Genomic DNA, 7,658 nt, shown 5'->3' on the forward strand with positions numbered 1-7,658 from the left:
CAGGAGCCTACACACAAGGTACATGTGTGTGTGTGTGTGTGTGTGTGTGTGTGTGTGTGTGTGTGTCCGAAGAACCAAGTGAAATGATTCCAGATTGCTTGGCACCTCTATGGAAGAGGTGGTGGGGAGGGAATGGGAGAGTGGGAGAAAGGAGCCTGGCATCCCAAAACCCTATTCTCCCACCTTTTGCAACGTGGACAACTGACTTGTAATGCAGCCCCCAAGCAAAAATAAAAGTCTGAACAAAACTAGACTTCGAGGCTAGCACATCTCAGAGTGAAACTGACGTGAACACAAGACGCTGTAAAGGCTCAGATCTCAGGCAGGCAAAATCCCCCTTTATATAAAAGAAAGGAAAGAAAGTCTTTAATTGGGTTCAGAGCTAAAATGCTGCTTTTTAAAAATGCATGTACATGAAGACTCTCTGTGCCTGTAATTTCTTGGGTAAACGTCTGGTGAAGACATTCCAGGAATACATCTCAAAGGAAGCAAGGCTCATATGAGACAGCCCCTACTTTATAGATCTCAGGTCCCAAAAAAGTCACTAAAACTTTTACTATTATTGTTGTTGTTGTTGTTGTTATTACTTGTGTTCTTAGTTTAAATACCTTTATCAAGTCTAAGAGTCAGTTTTGTTTGAAAAGAGAAGTAGAGAAGAAAGGAGTCCTACAACTACTCAGTGGTCTGTAAGCGTGGACTGTTTTTGCTTTTTCTATGACCTCTTGCCTCGTTTGCAGAATCACAGACGGTAAATGTCCTAAGGTCTTTCTTTCTTTCTCTCCCCCTACCACACACTTAGTGATCCTATCTAAGAGGGAATGATGATGGGAGTGAGAGGTTTTAATGTGGAGATAAAAAGAGGTCACATTCCTCAGGTGGCATCTGTTTAAGTTGATTGTGATGAGTCCAGTATGCCTGAGTCCTTCACAATAAAGACTGTGTCTATATTAAGAGCTGCTATTTTTCCCCAGCTCTGAAGTATATATAGCATATAATGATTACCCTTTGAGAATGACAATGTAATCTTGTAATTATATTTTTTGGGGGGGAGGAGGGGAACTATTGTCTAGGATTTACTAAAAGGTATTTTTTGATTGGGACATTTTTCAGTCTTTTGCTTATTTGGGGGTCTATATATGAAAATCAGTGAAACAGTTTGATAATCTAAAGAAAATAACGTTTAGTGGGCAAAAATTCTTCTGTGCCAGATTGGTTGTTTAGATTGACAAAATTATTATCACTTATTCCCCCATAGACATTTTCAGAAAACAACTCCAAGGGAGATTGTGTGCAAGAAGAACGGTTCAAACACCCTTCTAATCTGTATTGCTGGTCAAGACTATGGGCTTTAGAGACAAACCATTAGTTAGTTTTGAGGTGCAGTAGGTGAGTAATAGTAGACAAGTGACTTTGGTTAGCTATGTCTCAGTTTTTCACATTTATAAAATGGAGATCACAAAGACAACTAATGCATAGGACTGTTAGGATTAAATGTGTTATTATAGTGAAGTGCTTATTCAGAGCAAAAGCATGGCACATGTAACCAACAACTCATTAAATGTTAGTGGTTATTAGTACTCGGGTGTAAACACAGGAAAGCAAAGTCAGATATGACAGAGAGATCTTTGAATTACAACCAGGTCATTTGTATTTACTTTATTTTATCTGCTTTTTAGAAAGAGAGAGAGAGGCAGACATCACTCTGGTACATGTACTGCCAGGGATCGAACTCAGGACTTCATGCTTGAGAGTCCAATACTATATCTACTTCCACTGCACCACCTCCTGGACCATGGAGCTCAGGTCCTCTTTATTAAGAATACGCCAGATCATTCCCAACCAAAACTTCATTCCTCTGCACCCTCAGTTATGGAATTGGAAATTATTTAAAAATATTTCAATTATTGTTGATTGGATAGAGACAGAGAGAAATTAAGAGGGAAGGAGGTGAGAGAATGAGAGACACCTTCAGCACTGCTTCACTACTGAAGCTTTCCCCCTGCAGGTGGTGACCTGGGGATTGAACGCAGGTCATTGCACATTATAACATGTGTGTTCAACCAGCTGTGCCACTGTCTAGCCCTGATAATTCTTTATTTGACTAGATCAATACAAATATAAACCACTGGCTCTATATGTCCCATGAACACTTAAGTAATGGGGTCTTGGCAGTTTGGGTGAGAGGAAGCCAAGATTTTCTTAGAAGTTTCCCAAGTATCAATTTCTGTTGTTTTTTTTTTTTCCTATGGTACTTTCTTTATTAGACAACTTGTTACCTCAGGCCTAGTCTCTGTTCTTGAATTATGAAGTTGAGGGGGGAAAAAACAAACCTCAGAGGAGACCTCCCTCTGTGTCAGTATTAGCTTAAAAGGGAAAGCGACACCACCACCCCCCAAGGTCGCTTCCCTCTTAATGACACCCGAAGTGCAGATTTGAAGGAAGCTTGAGGCAGGGTCACAGGCGTGGCATGCTTCAGGGAGTAATTCTGCTCGTGTTTGTAATTTGGGATTGGAGGCGAGCTGCAGTTAAGCTTTATAGAGGAAGTGGAGATTAGGTGTTTCCAAAACAGGGTAGGCGCTGGCAGGCTTGGGTCACTGCTTGTTGAAAAGTCGTGTCCACTTATTTTATTTTCATGTTTGCGGCACCTGAAGTTCCAGGCAGAGAGACTGGTCCTGGGAAGACTAGCAGGCCTGGGACACCGCAATGGAGACCTCCTGTGCCAAGTTTGGAGGCGTGCAGACGCAAGGGTTAAGTTTTCCATTAGACTGAAAGCTTTTTGCTGAAAGCGTCGGGAGAAAAGTTCATTTGTTCCAAGCGCAAGCTAGAGCGCTCAACTCCACTCGGTCAATTTGATTAACGCAATTTCTTAAATAAATCCATCAACAGGAGAGGGTGCGCGGGCTACTACACTTCCCCTGCAGGCTGTCGTTCTCCTGGTGTGCTGGATAGCAGTGAGACTTTGGCTCTTCAGGATTCCCACCTTTTCCGTGACTTTCCCACGCGCACACACTTCTTCTAAAGTTAGGCGCTGTCAGAAATCTAAGGTATGTCCTACACTTAAAAATAAAAGTAAACAGAAATAAATGAAGGTGGAAAAACCTGGCGCCTTTCAGTCCGCTCGCGGCAACCCCCGCACTTGAGAAGCCGCGGGCGCCGGGATGCAGAGAGCGCGCGGGGTGGGAGTGTCACTGCTCCTGGTCCCTAATGAATGACAGACACTTCCCGGCTTCAGAGCTTCTGGGATGGCCTGAGTGTGAATAAACTCAGTTATGCCCTTCACCACACCACCAACCCGGACTACGGGGGATCCCCCGCTCCAGGCCCGGAGAGAGGCTGCGGCCAGGGCGGGTGGAGCAGCCACCGAAGGCGGAGGAGCAGCCGGCAAGGTCATGACCGCGCGGCGGCTGGAGGAGGCGCGGTGCGCACTGGCCGGGAGCCGCCCTCTGGCCCGCGAGCTGACCCCGCGCCGCGCCGCCCCCAGCTCCGCGCCCGCCCAGGCGCATCCCGGAGGGGAGGAGGGGGCCCAGCGGCGGAACCCACCCCTTACTTTTCTGGTGCAAGATTCTACCCCGCGCGGCCCACCAGCGAGTTATCCAGGGCTGAAGATCTGCTGGCCAGCACAAGTGAAATTTGGGTGGGTGGGTGGGGGGCTCTCTGCAATCTGCCCCACATTCCCTACTTCCCAGCTGGCGACCTCTGAGAAACTTTCATTCCCTCCCTTCCGCGTCTCTGGCTCCGGGAACTTGGCCAGACGGTCTAGTTCTCCATTTGAATCTACTGCGTCTACCTAAGTTGCTTTTTTTTTTTTTTTTTTTAAACTCTTAGACGGGGTTCTCGAGTTAAGGGACTCATGCCATTTTTTTTTCTTGTGGAGGCAGTATTGTGTAAATTTTAAAGTCATCAAAGTGGTCAATACAAAATCAAATAACAAAATTAAAAAGGAGAAGGAGAAGGAGGAGGAGAAGAAGGAGAAGGAGGAGGAGGAGAAGGAGAAGGAGAATAACTACTATTACTGATGGAATGTGAGTGGACAGTGGAGTCAATATAAGCATTGCTAGAGCCAATGATATACCCACGTTTCAGGAAAACAGAATTCCTTTCACCTCTTTCTGGAGGGATTCTTAATAAGATTCAATTTAAAACTATGTTCAAAACACCTTGTAAAATTCCCTAACAGCGATGCAGGTGAAAAAAGTTTGCCAGGGATGCAGGAAAAAAAAGTTCTCTACAACTTGTAGAGAGGGGCCGCTGAAGAGAAGAGTGAAAGGCAGGACCCAGTCCCAATTAAATAACCCAAAAGTTAACAACTTTGGAAGCACAGTATTGATATCGCTGGGCTGCAGGGCAGGTGGGGGTATGCTGTCTACTCTTGGAAGCTGAAGATTGCAGACCCTCAGGACTTACCAGTCAGTGAGAAACTCCACTCCTTTTAGGGTGGCCTTTCCCCTCCAACATCCACAGTTAAGTACCCCTTCTTGTGGGCATGTGTTTTAAGTCCTGCATCAAGACTTAGGTTTGGATTGGGTAAACTCTTGTTCTCTAGCATGGACCCACGGTAACAGTGCAAGGACCCAGGTGGGTGTGCAGGTGCCAATGGTAACTAAGGTGTGTGTGTGTGTGTTTACGCTGAAATTGCTGTGTGCTCTCCCCCCACCCACTCCCAATCCAGCCCCCAAGGCTAAGGAATAGGTTCTAACACAGCCTTCATCTCCACAAACTTTCTTTCTCTTAGAAACTACCACTTTCACTACATAGCCTTCAATAGTTTTGTGTTTTGTATAATGAACTTCAATAGTTTTGTATTTTGTATAATGAACTTGTATAGAGAAGACTTACAAGTTTTGTGATTTCTCGGGTCAAGAGACATTATAAAAAACCTTAGACTTCATTACTTTAGAAGGAGGAAGAAGAAGAAAAAAATACTAAGAATATTTTGCTCAGAAAGTATAGCCTTCGTGTTTTACAAAGATAAAGACTGCTTTCTGTAAACCTTAAAACTACGGTGCTTTAAGTATCAAACTATCTCCTTAGTAGACACAGGTGTACACCAACCCTTCAACTTCCCAGTATCCCAGTGTCAGGGATCCTCTGGGCTGTCAGGCTACTTTGTAGCACCTTTGTAGATATTTCTGAATGGTGATTCCACATTTAATTAATTAATTCATTTGCAGCTTGTTGCCCTTTGCTCCGATAAATTGCACTTGCCCCTTATGCAATACAGGCTTGCCTTGAGCCCTGTCTTGTCAGTGTTGTAAAAGCTACATTTTAGTCTTATGCATAAAAAAAATATATACTGCTTTCTTTCATCCCTGATAGAGTTGGGGCAAGAGCAAAGTGGGCAAGTTAGTAGGGAACTGGATGTTTCAGTTTTTTAGTTTCACGAGAATAGTTTCAACATGCCACTTCTTGTCTGTTAAAAATGACAGGACAATGCACCCAAGATACCCTAGTTCCTTCTGTCACCAGGTTTCTAACAGAGACTAGATTCTGAGGGTGATACAAAGAGGGTTCAGGCCCTTGAGGATGAAGACCCCTTATTCTATTTGGGGTTATTTCACCAAGTAAATTAAGTTAGAAGTTCACAAAAGGATTTTTTTTTTTTTTTTTTGCTTAGGTCTGTCCTTATTTTGGACATGCTGAGAGACCAGGCCTTTTCATACTCCAGACAGTGCTGCCAGCAGTGTGTCAGGCATTAGGACACTGACCAGGGACTTGCTGAAGCCTAGACTCTTTCAGTTAAATTCCCTTTTCTTTTTGGTTTCCCTTGCTCTATTTTTTTTTTTCTGTCTCCTTCTAATTCCTTCTTCGTGTTCCCTACCTTCTGAAGTGCCAGTTGGTTGATAAAAACATCACCCTGTTATTATTATTATTATTAATAAAGTGTACACTCAATTTGACACTATAAACTCTTCTAGAAGCTACCGGTCAGTCCTGTGACACCTTTGCTGTCTGTTGCTCTTAGAACTCATGCAGTTTTTTCAACGCCATTGAGAAACTACAATCAACACTAATGGGAGTGTGGGATCATGATTTTAACTCTCAAAGATCCAGAATGAAAGGACTTTAAGCAAAATCAGAAACTTGATGCAGTTTACTTTTTAGCGACTCCATTTCCAGTAGCTGTGTTTTTCTTCTTCAGTTAAACAATGGCAGTCTCACTCCATCCACCCCCACCTCTCTCCACGTGTCCTGATCAACCCACGGACGGAGCCCAGCCGCAGAAGCCTTCCTAGGAGTGCCCCTGCTAATGTGTTCACTTTCAGAAGATCCGAAAAAATGTCTTCTACGCACATTACAATGGAGCCCATCATTTAATCTAATTCACTCAGGGGTTTCTGCAGGAAGGACTAGAGAGCAGGGTCACCCTCATCAAGCCAGACCGGTGAAATATCCCTTTAGCTTGTCTCTATGGAGCCCTGGAGGGACAGCGCGCAGTCCCTGCCAGCCTCAGAGCAGCCCTGGCCAGGGTGACCCAGGCGGCTCCTCTCCACCTGCCCTTCCAGGGCCCAGCCCAGCGCGGGGCAGGGCTACGGCGGACACCTCCGGGGTCACTACCCCACGGGTCATCGTTTGACCTCTCAGCCGACGCGGGTCCCTCCTCCAACTCTCCTCTCTCCACCGCACCTTCCCCAGTGACTTTGATGGCGGGGGAAGCAGCATACAAAATGGGTACTCTTTCTTCATCCCCACGTCCACCTCCAGTTATAGCCCATCTGGGGGGTGGGGTGGACTAGATTTTAAAGGCCAGAATTCAATTTTGTTGTGAAATCCCGGGTTCCCAGGGACCCGCCAGAAAAGAGGAAGACCCAACTGTTAGCGCATGGCCTGGGGAAGACTCCACCCCCCCCCCCCGCCCCTCGCCCCTGCTGGGCTTCCCCGTGTCTGTGTACGTGGTGGTGGTGGTGGGGTGGATAGGAACTGCAAAGGGTCCTGGCAGTTGGGGGTGGTGGGCTCCCCACTAGAGGGCGAGGATTGTGTGTGGGGGGGGGAGGGAGGCCGAGCTATGAGCGCTGGGGCTTCAGAACTGCGGGATGACTGACCCCCCTCCTCCCCTTCTCGGGCGGAGCGCTCTGGGCATTGCAGGTGCACCCTTCCCCCATCAAGGCCCCTCCGTGGAAACCGCCTTCCGGCCCAAGTTCAGTCCTTTGAGGCTTTGAACGAGGCCTTTCAGAACTTTTTAAAGCTGCCCCGCCCAGAACGCACGGGGTCACGCTCCCCACTACCCCATCCCTCCCTCCACCCCCGCTTACAGCTGCAGGCAAAAGGAGGCGCTGGGATGGGTTGGGGTGGGTGGGTGCGGGGAGCTGGGGGCTGGCCCGAGGCCTCTGGATGCAGGGACCGCCCAGGATCATCAGACTCGGCTGGGAGCGCTTGGAGATCGCACTCAGAAGAGCTGAAGCACAGGAAAAACGCTGTGAAATGGTCCCCCCCAGCCCCCCAATCCTGCCGCCCCGAGTGGGGAAGGAAGAGGAAGAGTGTCTGGCTGGAGGTTTGGGGGGGGGGGCTGGGGGCACGTCCACATTATTAAGGTTCCTGTGCTGGGCTCCGGCCAAGGGACTATTTAAATTGGTCTGTAGAGGAGGCAGCTGGTGACCCGTGTCCTCCAAGCTCAGCCCTCCAAGTTCCCCTGAGCGAGTCAGGGCACCACCTACAGGCGA

This window comes from Erinaceus europaeus, chromosome 13, assembly GCF_950295315.1.
Source record: "Erinaceus europaeus chromosome 13, mEriEur2.1, whole genome shotgun sequence".
Taxonomy (NCBI): domain Eukaryota; kingdom Metazoa; phylum Chordata; class Mammalia; order Eulipotyphla; family Erinaceidae; genus Erinaceus; species Erinaceus europaeus.